Source organism: Nerophis lumbriciformis, linkage group LG05 (assembly GCF_033978685.3).
Source record: "Nerophis lumbriciformis linkage group LG05, RoL_Nlum_v2.1, whole genome shotgun sequence".
NCBI lineage: Eukaryota > Metazoa > Chordata > Actinopteri > Syngnathiformes > Syngnathidae > Nerophis > Nerophis lumbriciformis.
The window spans coordinates 8,860,115-8,886,104 of NC_084552.2; the positions used below are offsets into that span (position 1 = coordinate 8,860,115).

The following is a 25,990-nucleotide window of genomic DNA, read 5'->3' on the forward strand; positions in this document are numbered from 1 at the left end:
GTGGACAAAGTGAGACAAAAGAGTGGCATAAAACACGTCTTAGAAACACGGGGAAAGTTGTACATGTGAACAAACTGCGGTGAGTTCAAAGGCCGCCAAAATGAGTGGGACAAAACAGCGCTTGCCAAATCCTCTCATCAGTGAAGCATGTTTGATACAAACAGTTGACTTTCTAACAATTAGGAAGCTTTGTGTCATGTTTGTTCTCTTACAGAAACCATATTAAAAATACAAATTCATCGTTAGACACATACATACTTTTGCATTTTTATAAATTTTTGTGAAAGCTTCAGGGAGCCACTAGGACGGCGCTAAAGACGGCGGGTTGCCGACCCCCGCCCTAACCCTAACCCTAACTCTAACTCTAACCTCAACCCTAACCTTAACTCTAACCCTAACCCACTATCAAGGCATGAAGAAAAATAAAAAACAACGAACGTTTTATCAAACACATTTACCACCATTTTATATGGACGTCATTTGACTGCAGACTAACTCCTAAGTGGCGCCTGCGTAATGACGCCCCTGAGCTCGTCTTGACAGGCTAACAGGAAGTCAACATGGATGACAGCCACACAGGTGAGGAGGACGCCACCAGGCAGCTGCAAGGAACTCAGCGTGGGCTCACACAGGGAGTCGGCTTGATTACACACACGCACACACACACACACACACACACACACACACACACACACACACACACACACACACACACACACACACACACACACACACACACACACACACACAGATCATATATGAACACACACACTCACACACACAGATCACATTGGCACACACACTCACACACAGATCACATATGCACATACACCACACACACACACAGATCACATTGGCACACACACAAACACACACACACACACACATGCACACGTACGCACACACATAGATCATATATGCACACACACACACACACACACACACACACACACAGATCACATATGCACACACACACACACAGATCACATATGCACACACACACACACACACACACACACACACACACACACACACACACACACACACACACACACACACACACACACACACACAGATCATATATGAACACACACACTCACACACACAGATCACATTGGCACACACACTCACACACAGATCACATATGCACATACACCACACACACACACAGATCACATTGGCACACACACAAACACACATGCACACGTACGCACACACATAGATCATATATGCACACACACACACACACACACACACACACACACACAGATCACATATGCACACACACACACACAGATCACATATGCACACACACACACACACACACACACACACACACACACACACACACACACACACAGTGATCACATATGCACACACACACTCACACACACAGATCACATTGGCACACACACACACACACACACACACACACACACACACACACAGATCACATATGCACACACACACACACACACCCAGATCATATATGAACACACACACTCACACACACAGATCACATTGGCACACACACTCACACACACACACACACACAGATCACATATGCACGTACACCACACACACACACAGATCACATTGGCACACACACAAACACACACACAGATCACATATGCACACACAGATCACATATGCACACACACACACACACACACACACACACACACACACACACACACACACACACACACACACACACACACACACACACACAGTGATCACACATGCACACACACACACCCAGATCATATATGAACACACACAAACACACACACACACACACAGATCACAAACACAGATCACATTGGCACACACACTCACACACACACAGATCACATATGCACGTACACTACACACACACACACACAGATCATATTGGCACACACACACACACACACACACACACACACACATAGATCACATATGCACGTACACCACACACACACACACACACACAGATCATATTGGCACACACACACACACACACACACACACAGATCACATATGCACACACACACATCACATATGCACGCACACACACAGTGATCACACATGCACACACACAAACACACACACACACACACACACACACACACACACACACACACACACACACACACACACACACACACACACACACACACACACCAGATCATATATGAACACACACACTCACACACACACACACAGATCACATATACACGTACACCACACACACACACACAGATCACATTGGCACACACACAAACACACACACACACATAGATCATATATGCACACACACACACAGATCACATATGCACACACTCACACACAGACAGATCACATATGCACACACACAGATCACATATGCACACACACACACACACACACACACACACACACACACACACACAGTGATCACACATGCACACACACACACACCCAGATCATATTTGAACACACACAAACACACACACAGATCACACACACAGATCACATTGGCACACACACTCACACACACACACACAGATCACTTATGCACGTACACCACACACACACACACACACACAGATCATATTGGCACACACACACACACAGATCACACACACAGATCACATTGGCACACACACTCACACACACACAGATCACATATGCACACACACAGTGATCACACATGCACACACACAAACACACACACACACACACACACACAGATCACACACACACACACAGATCACATTGGCACACACACTCACACACATACAGATCACATATGCACACACACACACACACACACACACACACACACACACACACACACACACACACACACACACACACACACACACACACACAGATCACATATGCACACACACACACACACACAGATCACATTGGCACACACACTCACACATATACAGATCACACACACACACACACACACACACACACACACACACAAATATAAGCTGTAGTTCAAGCTGGCTGCACTCATCCTTCTGCTCCTTCTGCCTTCTGTTTCTGCTCTAAAAGACATCCTTCCTTTAAACACCCCCACCCCACCGCCCTACTCCCCCACTACACACACACACACACACACACACACACACACACACACACACAGCGGTGGGTTCGTGGAAGGGCCGAGCTGTCACACTGACTGGCGGTGTGTTTGCAGGGTGTGTAACGCTCCCACGGGGGAACTAATCTTGTTGACAAGCAGAGTGCCAAACATCTCTTCCACGACACCACCCCCACCCCCCCCACCCCACGGAGGAAAATGAGGGGCTGCGGGGGAGCAAGGTCAGCGAAATGTCCACACACACACACACACACACACCTATGTGTGAAGGAAATAGAATATCACGAATGATGACATCATGACCGGGTGGGGTTGTGGGGTGAGTCACAGGTGTCACAGCACCTGTGACTCACCTCAAGAGTGACACAGCCAAACTCCGCCTACACCTGCGCTCGCACACCTTTTGTCAGCGCCGACTGCACCGTACGACCACGGATAACGGGACGGTGTGTTTGTACACAGGTGGGGTTGCCATGGATACGCATCAGATAAAATGTCACACGAGCTAATGAAGCTGCACCGCTGCCCCGGCGCTCGGTGCGCTAACGAGCTGCCGCATGCTAATGAGGACACACACCTTATACTGGAGGGTACACACACACACACACACACACACACACACACATCATGGTATTTTCAGTGCAAATACACTTTTTACGCTGTTTGCATTCAACTTGGATGGATTATTTTAACACAATAAAAGCATAAAATTGCTGACAATATAAGCAGCATGGGGGAATGTGCCATCTTATTCTTATCTGTGACAAAGTCGCTATGGTCTTTGTCTTGCACAAGGGGCTGAGAATACTTTTGCGATTAAAAAATTCATATAAAGAGCTCTGTCATTTAAAAAATAAAATAAAATAGTTGAAGAATTCCTGGTTAGACACGTACTGATTTATTGTTCTGAGGATCGCCCCCTGGTGGTGATTGACTGTAATTGTCACGAGTTCGCAAAGGAAAATACTTCCTCATTCTTGTCTTGCATCCTCGTGTGTGTGTGTGTGTGTGTGTGTGTGTGTTGCCTCCTCTCCTCCTCTCGCCTCCTCTCCTCCTCTTGCCTCCTCTTGCCTCCTCTCGCCTCCCATCCTCATCTCGCCTCCTCTCCTCACATTGCCTCCTCTCATCACATTGCCTCCTCTCCTCCTCTTCCCTCCTCTCCTCATCTCGCCTCCTCTCATCTCGCCTCCTCTCCTTCTCTTGCCTCCTCGCCTCCTCTCCTTCTCTTGCCTCCTCTCCTCATCTCGCCTCCTCTCATCTCGCCTCCTCTCCTTCTCTTGCCTCCTCTCCTTCTCTCCTCATCTCGCCTCCTCTCCTCACCTTGCCTCCTCTCATCACATTGCCTCCTCTCCTCCTCTTCCCTCCTCTCCTCATCTCGCCTCCTTTCATCTCCTCTCCTTCTCTTGCCTCCTCTCCTCATCTCGCCTCCTCTCATCTCGCCTCCTCTCCTTCTCTTGCCTCCTCTCCTCATCTCGCCTCCTCTCATCTCGCCTCCTCTCCTTCTCTTGCCTCTTCTCCTCCTCTCGCCTCCTCTCCTCCTCTCCTCATCTCGCCTCCTCTCCTCACCTTGCCTCCTCTCCTCCTCTTGCCTCCTCTCCTCATCTTGCCTCCTCTCATCACATTGCCTCCTCTCCTCCTCTTGCCTCCTCTCCTCCTCTTGCCTCCTCTCCTCATCTCGCCTCCTCTCATCACATTGCCTCCTCTCATCACATTGCCTCCTCTCCTCCTCTCGCCTCCTCTCCTGCTCTTGCCTCCTCTCCTCCTCTTGCCTCCTCTCGCCTCCCATCCTCATCTCGCCTCCTCTCCTCACATTGCCTCCTCTCATCACATTGCCTCCTTTCCTCCTCTCCTCATCTCGCCTCCTCTCATCTCGCCTCCTCTCCTTCTCTTGCCTCATCTCGCCTCCTCTCATCTCGCCTCCTCTCCTTCTCTTGCCTCCTCTCCTCCTCTCGCCTCCTCTCACCTCCTCTCCTCATCTCGCCTCCTCTACTCACCTTGCCTCTCCACACACACACACACACACACACACAGACACACACACACACACACACAGACACACACACACACACACACACACACACACGAGGATGCAAGACAAGAATGAGGAAGTATTTTCCTTTGCGAACTCGTGACAATTACAGTCAATCACCACCAGGGGGCGATCCTCAGAACAATAAATCAGTACGTGTCTAACCAGGAATTCCTCAACTATTTTATTTTAGTTTTTAAATGACAGAGCTCTTTATATGAATTTTTTTTACCGCAAATGTATTCTCAGCCCCTTGTGCAAGACAATAAAGACCATAGCGACTTTGTCACAGATAAGAATAAGATGGCACATTCCCCCATGCTGCTTATATTGTCAGCAATTTTATGCTTTTATTGTGTTAAAATAATCCATCCAAGTTGAATGCAAACAGCATAAAAAGCGTATTTGCACTGAAAATACCATGATGTGTGTGTGTGTGTGTGTGTGTGAAACTGTAACACAACGTGTTCTGTTGACCTTTAATGTGACATAAGTGACACATGTAATCCATGTACACGTGTCGTTGCTATGGTAACGGCGGCGCCTGGTGACGCGCGAGGCCTCCAAGAGGTCGCCTGGCGTGAGAACGCCACGTTTCCCTGCACAAGTCAGAAAAAATGGACGCAAAAAGAGCGAAAATGAGGGGAAATGATTTCCCAAGCCGATCCTTGTTTGGAGTCCAATTAGGTCCCGTGGTGATGGAAGCTCAAAGTGATAGGTCACAATCATGAGTGATGGGTGTGTCACGTGACTCACAACCATGAGTGATGGGTGTGTCACGTGACTCACAATCATGAGTGATGGGTGTGTCACGTGACTCACAATGATGAGTGATGGGTGTGTCACGTGACTCGCAATCATGAGTGATGGGTGTGTCACATGACTCACAATCACGAGTGATGGGTGTGTCACGTGACTCACAATCACGAGTGATGGGTGTGTCACGTGACTCACAATCATCAGTGATGGGTGTGTCACGTGACTCACAATCATGAGTGATGGGTGTGTCACGTGACTCACAATCATGAGTGATGGGTGTGTCACATGACTCACAATGATCAGTGATGGGTGTGTCACATGACTCACAATCATGAGTGATGGGTGTGTCACATGACTCACAATCATGAGTGATGGGTGTGTCACATGACTCACAATCATGAGTGATGGGTGTGTCACATGACTCACAATCACGAGTGATGGGTGTGTCACGTGACTCACAATCACGAGTGATGGGTGTGTCACGTGACTCACAATCATCAGTGATGGGTGTGTCACGTGACTCACAATCATGAGTGATGGGTGTGTCACGTGACTCACAATGATGAGTGATGGGTGTGTCACGTGACTCACAATCATGAGTGATGGGTGTGTCACATGACTCACAATGATCAGTGATGGGTGTGTCACATGACTCACAATCATGAGTGATGGGTGTGTCACATGACTCACAATGATGAGTGATGGGTGTGTCACGTGATAAGAAGCAGTGGATGAAGGGAAGGAGGAGGGGACACCATGAGGAGGTGTGGGAGGAGGGTGTTCCTCTTCATGGCTCAGGACAACATTGTCATGCAGAGCAATTAGCTGCACCACAGATGGCTCAATATGCTGCGCACTATCTGCGCATGTGTTTAGGAGTCCTGAAGGGAGCAGGAATCATTCCTTTGGGTCTCCTCTCTTCCATTGTACCTTCATCTTGCCTCCTCTCCTCATCCTGCTTCCTTCCTTCTCTCCTCATCTTGCCTCTTCTCCTCATCTCCTCCATCGTACCCTCATCTTGCCTCCTTTCCTTCTCTCTTCATCTCCTCCTCGCCTCATCTTGCCTCCTTTCCCTCTCTCCTCATCTTGCTTCCTCTCCTCCATCCTATCCTCCTTTCCTTCTCTCTTCACCTCCTCCTCTCCTCATCTTACCTCCTCTCCTCCAATCCTCATCTTGCCTCCTCTCCTCATCTTGCCTCCTTTCCTTCTCTCCTCCTCTTGCCTCCTCTCCTCATCTCGCCTCCTCTCATCACATTGCCTCCTCTCCTCCTCTTGCCTCCTCTCCTCATCGCGCCTCCTCTCATCACATTGCCTCCTCTCCTCCTCTCGCCTCCTCTCCTGCTCTTGCCTCCTCTCCTGCTCTTGCCTCCTCTCCTCCTCTTGCCTCCTCTCGCCTCCCATCCTCATCTCGCCTCCTCTCATCACATTGCCTCCTCTCCTCCTCTCTCCTCCTCTCCTCCTCTTGCCTCCTCTCGCCTCCCATCCTCATCTCGCCTCCTCTCCTCACATTGCCTCCTCTCATCACATTGCCTCCTCTCCTCCTCTTCCCTCCTCTGCTCATCTCGCCTCCTCTCTCTTTCTCTTGCCTCCTCTCCTCATCTCGCCTCCTCTCATCTCGCCTCCTCTCCTTCTCTTGCCTCCTCTCCTCCTCTCGCCTCATCTCCTCCTCTCGCCTCATCTCCTCCTCTCGCCTCCTCTCCTCCTCTCGCCTCCTCTCCTCACCTTGCCTCCTCTCCTCCTCTTGCCTCCTCTCCTCATCTTGCCTCCTCTCATCACATTGCCTCCTCTCCTCCTCTTGCCTCCTCTCCTCATCTCGCCTCTTCTCATCACATCGCCTCCTCTCCTCCTCTTGCCTCATCTCGCCTCCTCTCATCACATTGCCTCCTCTCATCACATTGCCTCCTCTCCTCCTCTCGCCTCCTCTCCTCATCTCGCCTCCTCTCCTCCTCTTGCCTCCTCTCCTCCTCTTGCCTCCTCTCCTCCTCTCGCCTCCTCTCCTCCTCTCGCCTCCTCTCCTCATCTCGCCTCCTCTCATCACATTGCCTCCTCTCCTCCTCTTGCCTCCTCTCCTCATCTCGCCTCCTCTCCTCATCTCGCCTCCTCTCATCACATTGCCTCCTCTCCTCCTCTCGCCTCCTCTCCTCATCTCGCCTCCTCTCCTCATCTCGCCTCCTCTCCTCCTCTTGCCTCCTCTCCTCCTCTTGCCTCCTCTCCTCCTCTCGCCTCCTCTCCTCCTCTCGCCTCCTCTCGCCTCCTCTCCTCCTCTTGCCTCCTCTCCTCCTCTTGCCTCCTCTCCTCATCTCGCCTCCTCTCATCACATTGCCTCCTCTCCTCCTCTCGCCTCCTCTCCTCCTCTCCTCTTCTTGCCTCCTCTCGCCTCCCATCCTCATCTCGCCTCCTCTCCTCACATTGCCTCCTCTCCTCACATTGCCTCCTCTCCTGCTCTTCCCTCCTCTCCTCATCTCGCCTCCTCTCATCTCGCCTCCTCTCCTTCTCTTGCCTCCTCTCCTCATCTCGCCTCCTCTCATCTCGCCTCCTCTCCTTCTCTTGCCTCCTCTCCTCCTCTCGCCTCCTCTCCTCCTCTCCTCATCTCGCCTCCTCTCCTCACCTTGCCTCCTCTCCTCCTCTTGCCTCCTCTCCTCATCTTGCCTCCTCTCCTCCTCTTGCCTCCTCTCGCCTCCCATCCTCATCTCGCCTCCTCTCCTCACATTGCCTCCTCTCATCACATTGCCTCCTCTCCTCCTCTTCCCTCCTCTGCTCATCTCGCCTCCTCTCATCTCGCCTCCTCTCTCTTTCTCTTGCCTCCTCTCCTCATCTCGCCTCCTCTCATCTCGCCTCCTCTCCTTCTCTTTCCTCCTCTCCTCCTCTCGCCTCATCTCCTCCTCTCGCCTCCTCTCCTCATCTCGCCTCCTCTCCTCACCTTGCCTCCTCTCCTCCTCTTGCCTCCTGTCCTCATCTTGCCTCCTCTCATCACATTGCCTCCTCTCCTCCTCTTGCCTCCTCTCCTCATCTCGCCTCTTCTCATCACATCGCCTCCTCTCCTGCTCTTGCCTCCTCTCCTCCTCTTGCCTCCTCTCGCCTCCCATCCTCATCTCGCCTCCTCTCCTCACATTGCCTCCTCTCCTCACATTTCCTCCTCTCCTCCTCTTGCCTCCTCTCATCACATTGACTCTTCTCCTCCTCTCCTCATCTTGCCTCCTCTCCTCCTCTCGCCTCCTCTCATCATCTTGCCTCCTTTCCTCCTCTCCTCATCTTGCCTCCTCTCCTCCAATCCTCATCTTGCCTCCTCTCCTCATCTCGCCTCCTCTCCTCATCTTGCCTCCTCTCCTCCTCTCACCTTCTCTCATCATCTCATCATCTTGCCTCCTTTCCTCCTCTCCTCATCTTGCCTCCTCTCCTCCAATCCTCATCTTGCCTCCTCTCCTCCTCTTGCCTCCTCTCCTCATCTCGCCTCCTCTCCTCATCTTGCCTCCTCTCCTCACATTGCCTCCTCTCCTCACATTGCCTCCTCTCCTCCTCTCGCCTCCTCTCATCACATTGACTCTCCTCCTCCTCTCCTCATCTTGCCTCCTCTCCTCCTCTCGCCTCCTCTCCTCATCTCGCCTCCTCTCTTCCTCTTGCCTCCTCTCCTCATCTCGCCTCCTCTCCTCATCTTGCCTCCTCTCCTCACATTGCCTCCTCTCCTCACATTTCCTCCTCTCCTCCTCTTGCCTCCTCTCCTCCTCTCATCACATTGACTCTTCTCCTCCTCTCCTCATCTTGCCTCCTCTCCTCATCTTGCCTCCTTTCCTCCTCTCCTCATCTTGCCTCCTCTCCTCATCTTGCCTCCTTTCCTCCTCTCCTCATCTTGCCTCCTCTCCTCCAATCCTCATCTTGCCTCCTCTCCTCCTCTTGCCTCCTCTCCTCCTCTTGCCTCCTCTCCTCCTCTCATCACATTGACTCTTCTCCTCCTCTCCTCATCTTGCCTCCTCTCCTCATCTTGCCTCCTCTCCTCAGATTGCCTCCTCTCCTCAGATTGCCTCCTCTCCTCACATTGCCTCCTCTCCTCATCTCGCCTCCTCTCCTCATCTTGCCTCCTCTCCTCACATTGCCTCCTCTCCTCACATTTCCTCCTCTCCTCCTCTTGCCTCCTCTCCTCCTCTCATCACATTGACTCTTCTCCTCCTCTCCTCATCTTGCCTCCTCTCCTCATCTTGCCTCCTTTCCTCCTCTCCTCATCTTGCCTCCTCTCCTCATCTTGCCTCCTTTCCTCCTCTCCTCATCTTGCCTCCTCTCCTCCAATCCTCATCTTGCCTCCTCTCCTCATCTTGCCTCCTCTCCTCAGATTGCCTCCTCTCCTCAGATTGCCTCCTCTCCTCACATTGCCTCCTCTCCTCCTCTCATCACATTGACTCTTCTCCTCCTCTCCTCATCTTGCCTCCTCTCCTCCTCTCACCTCCTCTCCTCCTCTTGCCTCCTCTCCTCATCTTGCCTCCTCTCCTCACATTTCCTCCTCTCCTCCTCTTACCTCCTCTCCTCCTCTCGCCTCCTCTCATCACATTGACTCTCCTCCTCCTCTCCTCATCTTGCCTCCTCTCCTCCTCTCGCCTCCTCTCCTCCTCTCGCCTCCTCTCCTCCTCTTGCCTCCTCTCCTCATCTTGCCTCCTCTCCTCACATTGCCTCCTCTCCTCACATTTCCTCCTCTCCTCACATTTCCTCCTCTCCTCCTCTTACCTCCTCTCCTCCTCTCGCCTCCTCTCATCACATTGACTCTTCTCCTCCTCTCCTCATCTTGCCTCCTCTCCTCCTCTCGCCTCCTCTCATCATCTTGCCTCCTCTCCTCATCTCCTCCATCGTACCCTCATCTTGCCTCCTTTACTTCTCTCTTCATCTCCTCCTCTCCTCATCTTGCCTCCTCTCCTCCAATCCTCATCTTGCCTCCTCTCCTCATCTTGCCTCCTCTCCTCATCTTGCCTCCTCTCCTCATCTCCTCATCTTGCCTCCTCTCCTCCTCTCCTGCCAGCGTGCATGGCAGTCAGGAGAGTCCAAACCAACCAACCAAGAGTGTTGTGTCCAAGCGTCCCTGAGGAGGAGTCTGATGTGAACATGTGCTGCTGGAGTGCTCTCATGTGTGTGTGTGTGTGTGTGTGTGTGTGTGCCAGCCAGATGTGTGTGTCTGTCTGTCTCTGTGTGTGTGTGTGTGTGTGTGTGTGTGTGTGTGTGTGTGTGTGTGTGTGTGTGTGTGTGTGTGTGTGTGTGTGTGTGTGTGTGTGTGTGTGTGTGTGTGTGTGTGTGTGTGTACCAAAACCTTCTGAGAAGACATTTTTCTATTTCTGTGCTTTTATTGACTTTGTGCATGAAGAATATTGCTCACAATAAGACTTGTAGCCTATCAGTCACACACACACGCACACACACACACACACACACACACACACACACACACACACACACACACACACACACACACACGCTCACACACTTATATATATATGCTAATTAACACATATAATCACTAATTAGGTGTTTATCACTAATCAGAAAGCGGGATATTAGCGTAACCTGGCGACCACAAAGTGGGAGGAGCAAGTCTTTTATCACTTGAAAGTCTCCAAAGTTGACTTTATTGCTCAGCGCGACACGCCTGGCCTCCTCCCGACACATTCCCTGAGCGCCGTTCGCCACGCCTCGGTGCTTCCGAATGGCGGGCGTGCTAACAGGCTGGCGCCTCCACTGGTGCGGCGCAGTACGGAGGACAATTAGCATGCGCGAGCGGGCGTGGCGCTAAGTGGGAGGAAGTAAATACACTAAGCTGGACTAATAAACTCTATTCTTTTTGGCTCTATGTCAAGGGCCGGCAACACAATACGGTGAAAGAGCCATAGAGGGCCAAAAATACAAAAAAAACATGTCTGGAGCCACAACCAATTAAAAGCTGTATAAAAGTGTTATAATGAAGACAACACATGATGTAAGTGTCCATTAGTTGTATTAGCCTACTATCAAAATGACTTTAAAAGTTTTATATAAGTGTTATAATGAAGACAACACATGATGTAAGTGTCTATATTAGCCTACTATCAAAATGACTTAAAAAGTCTGATATAAGTGTTATAATGAAGACAACACATGATGTAAGTGTCTATATTAGTTATATTAGCCTACTATCAAAATTACTTTAAAAGTCTTATATAAGTGTTATAATGACGGCAACACATGATGTAAGTGTCTATATTAGCCTACTATCAAAATTGCTTTAAAAGTCTTATATAAGTGTTATAATGAAGGCAACACATGATGTAAGTGTGTATATTAGTTATATTAGCCTACTATCAAAATGACTTTAAAAGTCTGATATAAGTGTTATAATGAAGACAACACATGATGTAAGTGTCTATATTAGCTATATTAGCCTACTATCAAAATGACTTTAAAAGTCTGATATAAGTGTTATAATGAAGACAACACATGATGCAAGTGTCTATATTAGCTATATTAGCCTACTATCAAAATGACTTTAAAAGTCTTATATAAGTGTTATAATGAAGGCAACACATGATGTGTCTATATTAGCCTACTATCAAAATGACTTTAAAAGTCTTATATAAGTGTTATAATGAAGACAACACATGATGTAAGTGTCTATATTAGCCTACTATCAAAATGACACTAAAAGTCTTATATAAGTGTTATAATGAAGGCAAAACATGATGTGTCAATATTAGCCTACTATCAAAATGACTGTGTTGTAGGCTGAAGCAAATCTTTGTTGACAGAAATGTTGAAATGTAATATTTATTCCCCACATTTTTACAACATTAGAAACCTTTAGTAAATTAGAGGCTTCTCAGAAGGTGAGATAACTTAGAATGGCCAAAGGTATAGATGTGTGTGTCCAAGTTAAAGGAAACAACAGGCTGTCTTCTTCTAATGGATTTATTGCAATCTTTGGCAAGTTAGGTAACGTTTGCTGTGGTCTGGAACAACATGGCACACAAACAACTATGAGAAAAGCAGCCAATATTTCATACAGATAATGTGTCATGAGACATGCAAATATTAATTATATACAAAGAAGATAAAAGTAAAGGATATTAAATGAGTTCAAATATAGCTACAAACGAGGCATAATGACGCAATATGTACATACAGCTAGCCTAAATAGCATGTTAGCATTGATTAGCTTGCAGTCATGCACTGACCAAACATGCCTGATTAGCACTCCAACAAGTCAATAACATCAACAAAGCTCACCTTTGTGCATTCACGCACAGCATAAAACGTTTGGTGGACAAAATGAGACAAAGGAGTGGAAGATTTGACATGTAAACAAACTGTTGCGTCACAGTCCACACTGTGGTGAGTTCAAGCACCGCCAAAATGAGTCGGACAAAACGAAGCAAACACACAAACATATTCAACTGGTAGTTCTAACAATTGGGAAGGTTTGTGTCGTGTTTGTCCTCAAACAAAAAACATCCACCCATCCATTTTCTACCGCTTGTCCCTTTTGGAGTCGCAGGGGATGCTAAAACCAAAACATTATTTTAACCCCCCATCTTTTTCCATTTTCAATCCTTTTTTAAGAAATGCTCCAGGGAGCCACTAGGGCGGCACTAAAGAACCGCATGTGGCTCGAGAGCCGCGGGTCGCTGACCCCCGCTCTATGTGGATAGATGCTGCCTTCAAGACTGCAGGAAATCAGAACTTTGGCGCTCAACTCAAAGAGCGAATAACTAGCAAATTTGTTTTGATTGGGTGGTCTGATCCTAATCCCTCATTTTGTTGTCATAAAAAAGGTTTGTTGACTTGGGTTCGATTCCCTTCCCTACCATGGATCATTCATACCTTCACTTCTATTTTCATCTTTCACTACAACTTCTGACTGTGAGGATTATTTGGAATCCTTCTTATTGATTTGTGCAAGCTGTCATTGAGTGCCTGTGAGAAAAGCAAGAATCTTACTGGGGAAAAAAAACCCATTGATTTCCATTGCACTGTAAAAACAAAACAATTTTATGGTTAAAATTGTTTTTGTTTTTTTAAATCGCAAATCAATTGCCAGATATTGACCGTAAAAATAACAGTGGTACCATTTTACCATTTACATAAACAAGAAATGTAGATTTTGCAGTAAATAAAAATAAATAATCCAATTGTCCACATTTTGACATAAAAACAATACCAGTGGTATCTTTTTTACCATTTACAGTAATGCACTGTAAATACAACTATTGTAGATATTTACAGTAAAAAAAAACAACTGGCAGCTCAGTCCCCAGAATTTTACTGTTAAAATAACAATTGTATCGTTTTTAAATTGAATTTAATTTTTAGCAATTTGGTGTCAAAACCATCAATTTTACACTAAAACTGACTTTTTTTTTGGTATCAAATCAACATATTTTTTTTACAGTGCACTGAAAGTGGGTCAAGTGCCAATTAAATTGAAAGAAAATGTTTTCTACCATTTAACTTTCTACTTCTACTTCACACTGACAAAGCTTAACCTATTGTTACTATAACAATCTACAAGGTTAACATGGTTCACTTTGCTTTCTTCCTCTCCATTTTTCTGCATTCTTTCGTATCTCTAGTTATCATTACTTATATGTATTGTTGCATTTGAACTAAGGCTGAAACGACGCGTCGACGTAGTCGACGTCATCGGTTACGTAAATACGTCGACGCCGTTTTTGTGCGTCGGAGCGTCGCATATTTACGTCACACTACTGTCATGGCGGAGCGCAAAGCAGACGATGCGAGCGAGGGGAAAAAAGCACGCCAAAAGTCGTCAAAAGTGTGGGAGTATTTCAATAAACGGCCTAATAATGTTGTTGTATGCACACTGTGTCGAGCGGAAATGGCCTATCATAGCAGCACAACGGCTATGAACGAACATTTGAAAAGAAAACCCCCGACAGCGTTCTTGCCATCACCATCAACAAGTCAATCGTCCGCGTGCGTATACGTTGTCATTATTACACAAAAACATGAATGTGTCATTTGTATCTGCGTTGTAAATTCATAAACTAAAGCACCGTTTCGCTCTGAGAGGCGCGTTTGGCGTGCCTGTTCAGTGTTTACAAAGACGCGCTCCTCTTTAACGCTGTGGAGAGGCGGCGGCGGCGGCGAGCGAGCGGCGAGGCGGGGCGCGCCGGGAGCGACGCCGCAATCGTGCCCAGGTGCGCGATCCACGCAGTTGGAAGAGAAAAGACTTTGTGTAAAATTAAAAGATTGTAAACCTGGCAAAGCCGTCTGGCGTTCAGTCTGTCGGTCCTGAAAGAACCCCACGTCACAAACGCTAACGTTAATTAGTTGTGCAAATACCTTTTACAACATTAACAGTTACATATACTATGTACAAACCAACAATTAACTTTCACTTTAATCATACTATCATTGTTGTGTTATTAAGCAAAATAAGCAATACTTTTACTTTTGTTGAAATGTTTACACTGTACACTTTTTTGTATTGGATGTTTAGCTTTATTTTTGCACATTTTAGCAAATAAGCAATACTTTTACTTTTGTTGAAATGTTTACACTTGTTACAGAATATTTCCGTTTTGCACTTTTTTGTATTGGATGTTTATCTTTATTTTTGCACATTTTAAAGCAAAATAAGCAATACTTTTACTTTTGAAATGCTTATACTATTCCAGAATATTAAGATTTGCACTGGATGTTTACTTTTATATTTGCACATTAAAAAGCAAATAAGCTACTTTTAATTTTGTTAAATGTTAAAAGTTTTAAATGTTTACATTGTTACAGAATATTTTGTCATGTTGTCAATGTTGACTGAGTGGCCATACTTTTTTTTTTGTAAATAAAAGCCATGCCTTTTGAAAAAACTGGCCTACATTTATTTTTTCCTCTTCATTTTAAATTAAAAAAAAAATCGGTAAAAGGAAAAATAATCTATAGATTAATCGAAAAAATAATCTATAGATTAACCGATTAATCGAAAAAAAAATAATCTATAGATTAATCGATAGAAAAATAATCGTTAGCTGCAGTCCTAATTTGAACAACTGTATTGTTGATAATAGAGGTAATTATTATTATTCATTATCAATAGTTATTTCTATTGGTATTTGTATTGATCCATTTGTAGTGTAATAATGTTTATTGTCATTTCTGTATTATTCATTTCACTAACTGCTTCTTTGATATCACTTTTACTATCATATTTGTGCATATCATATTTGCTGATTTTGTTATTGTTGTTGTTGTTGTTGTCTGTCTTATCCCCCTCTTGTCCCTGCAATTTCCCCATTTTTTCCTCTTTCTATCCCCTCCTGCACCAAATGATAATATAAATACATTTAATAAAGTCAAATACAAATAAGGCAACAAGAGAAGTTTCCTACACTTCTCTTGTGTAAAGTAAATGTGAACAGCCGATATGGATATTTTACACTTTCACCCTAGAACAGTCCGGATGGTTCTTTTCCTCTTTGGTCCACAGTTTCCAAAAACAATTTGAAATGTGGACTCGTCAGACCACAGAACACTTTTCCACTTTGCATCAGTCCATCTTAGATGAGCTCAGGCCCAGTGAAGCGTTTCTGGGTGTTGTTGATAAATGGCTTTAGCTTTGCATAGTAGAGTTTTAACTTGCACTTACAGATGTAGCGACCAACTGTAGTTACTGACAGTGGTTTTCTGAAGTGTTCCTGAGCCCGTGTGGTGATATCCTTTACACACTTTTTGATGTTGTACCGCCTGAGGGATCCAAGGCAGTGAGGTTGATGGCTGGTGAGGCACTGACTTCATCACAGTCAGATTTACAAACATATGAACCCTAAAGAGTATCTTATTCACCATTTGATTGGCAGCAGTTAACGGGTTATGTTTAAAAGCTCATACCAGCATTCTTCCCTGCTTGGCACTCAGCATCAAGGGTTGGAATTGGGGGTTAAATCACCAAAAATGATTCCCGGGTGCGGCGCCGCTGCTGCCCACTGCTCCCCTCACCTCCCAGGGGGTGAACAAAGGGATGGGTCAAATGCAGAGGACACATTTCATTACACCTAGTGTGTGTGTGTGTGACAATCATTGGTACTTTAACTTAACTTTAACTTTACACATACAAACTGTAGCACACAAAAAATCAGATTTAATAAAAAAAACGTTATTATGGTCTTACCTTTACTTATAAATGAAGTCCATGCGCCACTGTTGTGCTGGATTAATGCACCCCCTGACGGGAGTGTTATATCAACTAAAGCCCTCACTTCAACTTTCCACGTGCAAGATTGAATCTATTTAAAAAAGTGTAACCGAGGGTTTATAAATGTGGCCTATACTGTATGAAACTACAAAATAACAAACACGGAGGCTCCAGTTTACACGAGGACCACTTTATTTACCTTCTTTCAAAAACCTCCGCTCCACTCCAGCGTGTCATCACTTCCGCTCTTAGCGCCTTCAAAATAAGAGCTCAAGGCATATACTGTATAACAGCGCATAAAAGGAACTTAACATCACAAAGAGGAAAGCCCATGAAAATAGGTTACAAAAGTTATTTAATAAGAAGCCAAAAAGTGCAAAAACAATAATGTTCGTGTTGGAGGAGTTGTGAATTAGATACACCTGCAGTCTGCAGGTGTACCTAATGTTGTGGCCCTGCAGTCATTCACAACTCCTCCAACACGAACATTATTTTTTTTGCACTTTTTGGCTTCTTATGAAATAACTTTTTAAAATAGATTCAATCTTGCACGTGGAAAGTTTAAGTGTGGGCTTTAGTTGATATAACAATTCTACGGCGGGGGTGCAGGAGGCGGGATTACTGCGAGCCTCAGCCAATGCGTCTTTGGCAGCCGTTTTTTGATCGCTCAGCACAAGAAATACGATACACACATACAGTTGTTGACAAAATACACTGTACATTATATACCTCAGCTAACTAAACTATGGAAATGTATAATGTAATTCATATAGCAATACAGTCTCACTGCACAGCAGGCCAGCAGTTAGCCGAGTCCGCAATCCATGTTGAGGCACAACGCAGTGACGTTCACCGCACCGTCTCTTCTCAGTATTTGAACGGCAAATGTGAAAATTCAGCGATTTTGAATAAAAATAATCTAAAACTGGTGAAGTTAAATGGAAAATAACTTTATAGTATAATCACTGGATACATATAACAATTTAATAAAAAAATTCTCTTTTTACATTTTTTTTCTTTCCATGATGGCAGGTGAGGCCCTGCACGTTAGAGATGCGCGGTTTGCGGACACAACCGGGTCGGGCGGTTGAAATAAAAAAAAATTAGATTTTATCCGCGGGTCGGGTCGGGCGGTTGAAATTTAAAAAAATTTGATTTTAAATAGATTCAGGCGGGTGGCAGTTAAACCAATTCGGAAATAGATATACATAGTTAAATGTTGTTACCCACATACGAAAAACGAGCAGGCACCTGCAGCATATGCCACAACAGAAGAAGAAAAAATAAAAGAGATGGCAACGCCGGCAGCAAACGTGGTACGCGACAAACTAAAAAAGGGAATACTAAAGACCAGGGAAAAAAAGGCCAGAAAAGTTCAGCGTGGACTCGTTTTTATGAGGTTGTAAATCAGGATGATAGTAATGCTGGCTACGTGATTTGCAAGAGCTGCGACGCTGTTTATGTCTCCGACAGTCACAAAACCGGGACATCTATGGTGCATCACATTTGTGCAAAACCCCGAACCTCCACAAACACCCTGAGCATGAGCAGTTTCGTCCGCCGTAATCCCAGAGGAGTGCCACAGGATGTTAAAACAAGATAGAACGCAGCTGCCTGCAGCAGTTTGAGTGGCGCGAGCGCTCTTGGAGGTGCGCTCAGCGCGGCTCCCAGATGATTGCGCACTGGTGTGCGTCTGGGCCGTGATAGCGTGGCACGCATTGAATGTCTCTGCTGCATTGGATCAGTCTCCTTTCTTTAACAGGCAAAAGCTTTATAACCTCACTAATGCCTTGCATTGTCTATATTAGATATATAACAACGGGCGGGTGCGGTTTTGATTAAATGTTAGTTCGGGTGGATGCGGATGGTTGGCGACTTTTGTGATGCGGTTGCGGATGAAATAATTGCCTATCCGCACATCTCTACTGCACATCACTGATCCAAGGTGTGTAATATTATAGCTTACGTGCAGTGATTTCTCCGGATTCTCTAAACCTTTTGATGATATTACAGAGCGTAGATGGTGAAATCCCTAAATTCCTTGCAATAGCTGCTTGAGAAATGTTGTTCTTCAACAATTTGCTCAGGCATTTGTTGACAAAGTGGTGACCCTCGCCCCCGTCCTTGTTTGTGAACGACTGAGCATTTCATGGAATCTACTTTTATACCCAATCATGGCACCCACCTGTTCCCAATTAGCCTGCACACCTGTGGGATGTTCCAAATAACTCTTTGATGAGCATTCCTCAACTTTCTCACTCTTTTTTGCCACTTGTGCCAGCTTTTTTGAAGCATGTTTGTCACGGCCAGAGCGCATTCCAATTCAGCTCCACTTTGAGCAGGATGCTAAAGTAGTCTCCGCAGTGTTTGTGCCACACTACAGAGGAAGCTATTTTTAGTGGCGCGCTGTCACATTTCCATGCCGACCTGGCATTTTACTTCAACAACAACGCGCACGCACGCACACTCGCGGTGTGTTCAGCGTGTAGAGAAGCCTGTCTGCTCCGCACTCCTCTAAATGTTTCATGAAGCGCTTCTCTTACGTCACCCGGCGGCGAGGAAGAGGAGGATGAAGGCAATCCCTCCACGGCCTCCATCCAGCATCTTCACACTTGTTCTCACTTCATGTTTCAAATGTTTGCAATTTGCACCTCCCCCCCTCTCTCCCCTCGCCTCCCCATCCCCTGACGGGAGCGCTGGCACTTGTGAACGCGCGCGGCGACGCGGCGAGGGCGCATCTGGCATCTTTTCCTGAAATGCGAGGTTCCCATGGCGCCTTTTTCCAGCGTTTAGGCAGCGCGGGATAACACTCTCACTTTTCCTCAGCGCGCCTCCTCCTACGTCGTCTCACGGCCGGGGTGGGGGGTCGACTGTAAAAATGACCGACGATCCAACATTCCGGCAGCATTCCCTTTTTTTTCTTCTTTTTTTTTAACGTTAGGGGCGTTCACGTGATGTCATCGCAATTCTGGACGAGCGACGAGGACGAGGCGTGCGCGTGAAGAGGGAAGCGAGTGTTAATTAGCAAGATCCCGCTCTAATTAGCAGGCTATGAATAGATAAGTCAAGGTTAGACACCCAGGCGGCCTTTGACAACACACAAGTGTGTGTGTGTGTGTGTGTGTGTGTGTGTGTGTGTGTGTGTGTGTGTGTGTGAGCAATTATCCTGCACATGGATCATCGTTATTGCGACAGGAAAAAGTTGCCACTTCTATTTAGACCAGGACAGGGCAATTATTTTGACTCGGGGGGCCAAATTTAGAGAAAAAAATGTGTCTGGGGGCCAGTATATCTATTTTTAGGAACACTAATACAAAACCTCACAATAAAGTATGATTGAATGCTAAAAATGTTATGACAGACCGCCTTAAAAATGGAATTTTAAATGTTTCTATGAAGGATAAAACACTGAATATTGAGAACAAATTAACGTCACACCCTCTCACTTCTCAATCCACATATTTTATAATCAAGCCAAATGCAACAAACACAGCGAAATATGAACGCGAAAGGTAAAAAAACAAAAAATATCTACAATCTGATACATCACTAAGCTTTAGAACTTTCTTGTAAAAATCTCCTTCCACGTCTGTCTCTGACACCCACATTTCAGGCTCTGGAAACACTCTGTGGATACGCTCCCCACCCACACTGCTTGGTGCCTCGTCTGACCTGCTGTGACGTACAAACCCCGTTTCCATATGAGTTGTGTTAGATGTAAATATAAACGGAATACAATGATTTGCAAATCATTTTCAACCCATATTCAGTTGAATGCACTACAAAGACAACATATTTGATTTTGTGCAAATAATCATTAACTTTAGAATTTTAAGCCAGCAACATGTGACAAAGAAGTTGGGAAAGGTGGCAATAAATACTGATAAAGTTGAGGAATGCTCATCAAACACTTATTTGGAACATCCCACAGATGAACAGGCTAATTGGGAACAGGTGGGTGCCATGATTGGGTATAAAAGTAGATTCCATGAAATGCTCAGTCATTCACAAACAAGGATGGGGCGAGGGTCACCACTTTGTCAACAAATGCGTGAGCAAATTGTTGAACAGTTTAAGAAAAACCTTTCCCAAGCAGCTATTGCAAGGAATTTAGGGATTTCATCATCTACGGTCCGTAATATCATCAAAGGGTTCAGAGAATCTGGAGAAATCACTGCACGTAAGCAGCTAAGCCCGTGACCTTCCATCCCTCAGGCTGTACTGCATCAACAAGCGACATCAATGTGTAAAGGATCTCACCACATGGGCTCAGGAACACTTCAGAAACCCACTGTCAGTAACTACAGTTGGTCGCTACATCTGTAAGTACAAGTTAAAACTTTCCTATGCAAGGCGAAAACCGTTTATCAACAACACCCAGAAACGCCATCGGCTTTGCTGGGCCTGAGCTCATCTAAGATGGACTGATACAAAGTGGAAAAGTGTTCTGTGGTCTGACGAGTCCACATTTCAAATTGTTTTTGGAAAATGTGGACGTCGTGTAATCCGGACCAAAGAGGAAAAGAACCATCCGGATTGTTATTGGCGCAAAGTGTAAAAGCCAGCACGTGTGATGGTATGGGGGTGTATTAGTGGCCAAGACATGGGTAACTTACACATCTGTGAAGGCGCCATTAATGCTGAAAGGTACATACAGGTTTTGGAGCAACATACGTTGCCATCCAAGCAACGTTACCATGGACGCCCCTGCTTATTTCAGCAAGACAATACCAAGCCACGTGTTACATCAACGTGGCTTCATAGTACAAGAGTGCGGGTACTAGACTGGCCTGCCTGTATGAAGCCTAAAATAGCACAAGGGAGACCCCCGGACTGTTGAACAACTTAAGCTGTACATCAAGCAAGAATGGGAAAGAATTCCACCTGAGAAACTTCAAAAATGTGTCTCAGTTCCCAAAAGTTTACTGAGTGTTGTTAAAAGGAAAGGCCATGTAACACAGTGGTGAACATGCCCTTTCCCAACTCCTTTGGCATGTGTTGCAGCCATGAAATTCTAAGTTAATTATTATTTGCAAAAAAATATATAAGTTTATGAGTTTGAACATCAAATATGTTGTCTTTGTAGCATATTCAACTGAATATGGGTTGAAAATGATTTGCAAATCATTGTATTCCGTTTATATTTACATCTAACATAATTTCCCAACTCATATGGAAACAGGGTTTGTAGATTACCATAGTAACTAGTAGGGTTGTACGGTATACGGGTATTAGTATAGTATCGCGATACTAATGAATCATATTCGGTACCATACCGCCTCTGAAAAGTACCTTTCCGCCACACCCTAAGATTTTTTGTTAAAATAAATATTGAGGTGTACCGGATGGGATTTTTAGCTGACATGTTTTGACGGTCAGAAGGGTCACCTTGACCACTGTCAGCCGGTCTTATAGGCGTGGTCAACCAGGCAGACCGGTCAAGTCTTGATGGGTAACGGAGGAGGGAGTCCCAGGTACTGTATGTAAGTTAAGTAAAGTAGCAATGATAGTCACACACACACTAGGTGTGGCAAAATTATTGTCTGCATTTGACCCATCACCTTTGATCACCCCCTGGGAGGTGAGGGGAGCAGTGAGCAGCAGTGGTGGCCGTGCCCGGGAATCAATATTTGGTGATTCAACCCCCAATTCCAAGCCTTGATGCTGAGTGCCAAGCAGGGAGGTGATGGCTCCCATTTTTATAGTCTTTGGTATGACTCGGCCGGGGTTTGAACTCACAACCTACCCATCTCAGGGCGAACAGTGAGAGCAAGATTGATGGTTCCCTTGGGTCGCTCGATCGCCTCCTTAATCAATTGTTGGAATTTGTTACTTCCTGTCCAGATGATTTGGGCGTTGTCTGAGTCCATGACGTGGTTACTTATTTTGCAATAATCTAAGACTTCCTGTTCAGAGTTTCGTTTTAAACTTCTTGTGAACCTCCCAGTTGTCTCCCACTGATGTTCTCACCTGGCTGCTTCTCCCGTATATGATTGATGTTGTAAATGACATTGCATTGTTCTATTTGGTACTTTGGATGCAGCACGGTGGTAAAGGGGTTAGTGCATGTGCCTCACAATGTGGAGGTCCTGAGTAGTCCTGAGTTCAATCCCGGGCTCGGGATCTTTCTGTGTGGAGTTTGCATGTTCTCCCCGTGACTGCGTGGGTTCCCTCCGGGTACTCCGGCTTCCTCCCACCTTCAAAGACATGCACCTGGGGATAGGCCCCTCCCACCTCCAAAGACATGCACCTGGGGATAGGCCCCTCCCACCTCTAAAGACATGCACCTGGGGATAGGCCCCTCTCACCTCTAAAGACATGTACCTGGGGATAGGTTGATTGGGAACACTAAATGGTCCCAAGTGTGTGAAGGTTGTCTGTCTATCTGTGTTGGCCCTGCGATGAGGTAGCGACTTGTCCAGGGTGTACCCCGCCTTCCGCCCGAATGCAGCAGAGATAGGCTCTAGCACCCCCCGCGATCCCAAAAGGGACAAGCGGTAGAAAATGGATGGATGGATGGATGGTTCTCGCCCAGGAAAGGGTGGAGTGCCATCTCCAGGTTGGGGAGGAGACCCTGCCCCAAGTGGAGGAGTTCAAGTACCTCGAAGTCTTGTTCACGAGTGAGGGAAGAGTGGATGGTGAGATTGACAGGCGGATCGGTGCGGCGTCTTCAGTAATGCGGACGCTGTATCGATCCGTTGTGGTGAAGAAGGAGCTGAGCCGGAAGGCAAAGCTCTCAATTTACCGGTCGACCTACGTTCCCATCCTCACCTATGGTCATGAGCTTTGGGTTATGACTGAAAGGACAAGATCACGGGTACTGAAATGAGTTTCCGGGTCTCTCCCTTAGAGATAGGGTGAGAAGCTCTGTCATCCGGGAGGAGCTCAAAGTAAAGCCGCTGCTCCTCCACATGGAGAGGAGCCAGATGAGGTGGTTCGGGCATCTGGTCAGGATGCCACCCGGACGCCTCCCTAGGGAGGTGTTTAGGGCACGTCCGACCGGTAGGAGGCCACGGGGAAGACCCAGGACACGTTGGGAAGACTATGTCTCCCGGCTGGCCTGGGAACGCTTCGGGATCTCCCAGGAGGAGCTGGACGAAGTGGCTGGGGAGAGGGAAGTCTGGGCTTCCCTGCTTAGGCTGCTCGGATAAGCGGAAGAAAAGGTATGGATAGATGCAACTGTCTTGTTTTTGTGTGAGGTTTATTTAGTTGTTTCTCATGCCTCTGTGATCCCCTGAGTGTATGATAAGGTTATGACTTCTTTGTTTTTATTACAGGGTTTTCTTCTGGTTGACCTATTTGTTCTCTTTTTTCCACTTCTTGTTGCCTTCTTCTAAAGCCCTGGTTGGATATTGGCAGTTTTTGAGTGTATTGTTGATAGGTTTCTCTTCTTCTTCTGTTATGATGTTGGCCCGTTCATAGTGTCTTCACGACTGATAGTCTGTGTGCTGTGGGATGTTCTTAGACTTAGACTTCCTTTTATTGTCATTCAAATTTGAACTTTACAGCACAGATAAGAACAAAATTACGTTGCATTAGCTCATGGTAGTGCAGGATAAAAAAGCAATAAGGTGCAGATATAAATAAATAGATTACTGTACAGATGCAGCTGAGATAGGCTCTCAGCTGCATCTGTACAGTGGATGGATAAATATATTGCACTTTTGCATAAGCATCCATGGATTTATGTTATATTGTCTTTATATTCCAGCCAGTTAATCCATTTTTGGGGGGAAATTGAGGAATTATTTTAATGCGTTCAAGAGTCTTACGGCCTGAGGGAAAAAGCTGTTACAGAACCTGGAGGTTCTGCTACGGAGGCTGCGGAATCTCTTTCTAGAGTCCAGCAGTGAAAACAGTCCTTGGTGGGGGTGGGAGGAGTTTCTGCAGATTTTCTGAGCCCTGGTCAGGCAGCGGCTTTTTGCCATCTCCTGAATAGGAGGAAGAGGAGTTATATTGTCAGTTATCTGCACCCCCAGGAACTTGGTGCTGCTTACTATCTCCACTGCTGTGCCATTGATGAAGAGTGGAGCGTGTCTGGACCGGTGCTTCCTGAAGTCGACAATGATCTCCTTGGTCTTGTTGACATTCAGGACCAGGTTGTTGGTTCTGCACCAGTCAACCAGATGTTTCACCTCCTCCCTGTAGTCCATGTCGTTGTTGTCACGGATGAGGCCCACTACTGTCGTGTACTTCACAATGTGGTTAGTAGTGGAGCAGCAGTCATGGGTCCATGACGTCCAGAGTAGATATTGATACGAGTGTGTCGGTGTTCTGTGAACAGTAATGTTTGGACTGCCGTCATCTGTTCGTCCAACAGAGTTATTTCCTGTCCATGTGAGCATTTGATGTTTCCTGTCTTGTCAAAGCTGGTCTGTAAGATCCTGTTATTTTTTTTGTTATATTCTCCAGAAGGGGGCAGTACCTCTGGATTGGCAGACCGGGGTGGTGGTTCCTCTCTTTAAGAAGGGGAACCGGAGGGTGTGTTCTAACTATCGTGGGATCACACTCCTCAGCCTTCCTGGTAAGGTCTATTCAGGTGTACTGGAGAGGAGGCTACGCCGGATAGTCGAACCTCGGATTCAGGAGGAACAGTGTGGTTTTCATGCTGGTCGTGGAACTGTGGACCAGCTCTATACTCTAGGCAGGGTCCTTGAGGGTGCATGGGAGTTTGCCCAACCAGTCTACATGTGCTTTGTGGACTTGGAGAAGGCATTCGACCGTGTCCCTCGGGAAGTCCTGTGGGGAGTGCTCAGAGAGTATGGGGTATCGGACTGTCTGATTGTGGCAGTCCGCTCCCTGTATGATCAGTGTCAGAGCTTGGTCCGCATTGTCGGCAGTAAGTCGACACGTTTCCAGTGAGGGTTGGACTCGGCCAAGGCTGCCCTTTGTCACCGATTCTGTTCATAACTTTTATGGACAGAATTTCTAGACACAGTCAAGGCGTTGAGGGGATCCGGTT

The 25,990-nt window shown here is 46.3% G+C and overlaps 1 protein-coding gene and 1 pseudogene across 6 annotated transcripts in view; both read right to left on the reverse strand.

Moving 5' to 3' along the window:
• Positions 1-25,990, reverse strand: part of celf2 (cugbp, Elav-like family member 2) — a 465,802-nt gene that overhangs the window by 234,758 nt on the left and 205,054 nt on the right. The gene's annotated exons all lie outside the window — the stretch shown is intronic.
• LOC140678807 (uncharacterized) lies at positions 492-10,756 on the reverse strand (annotated as a pseudogene).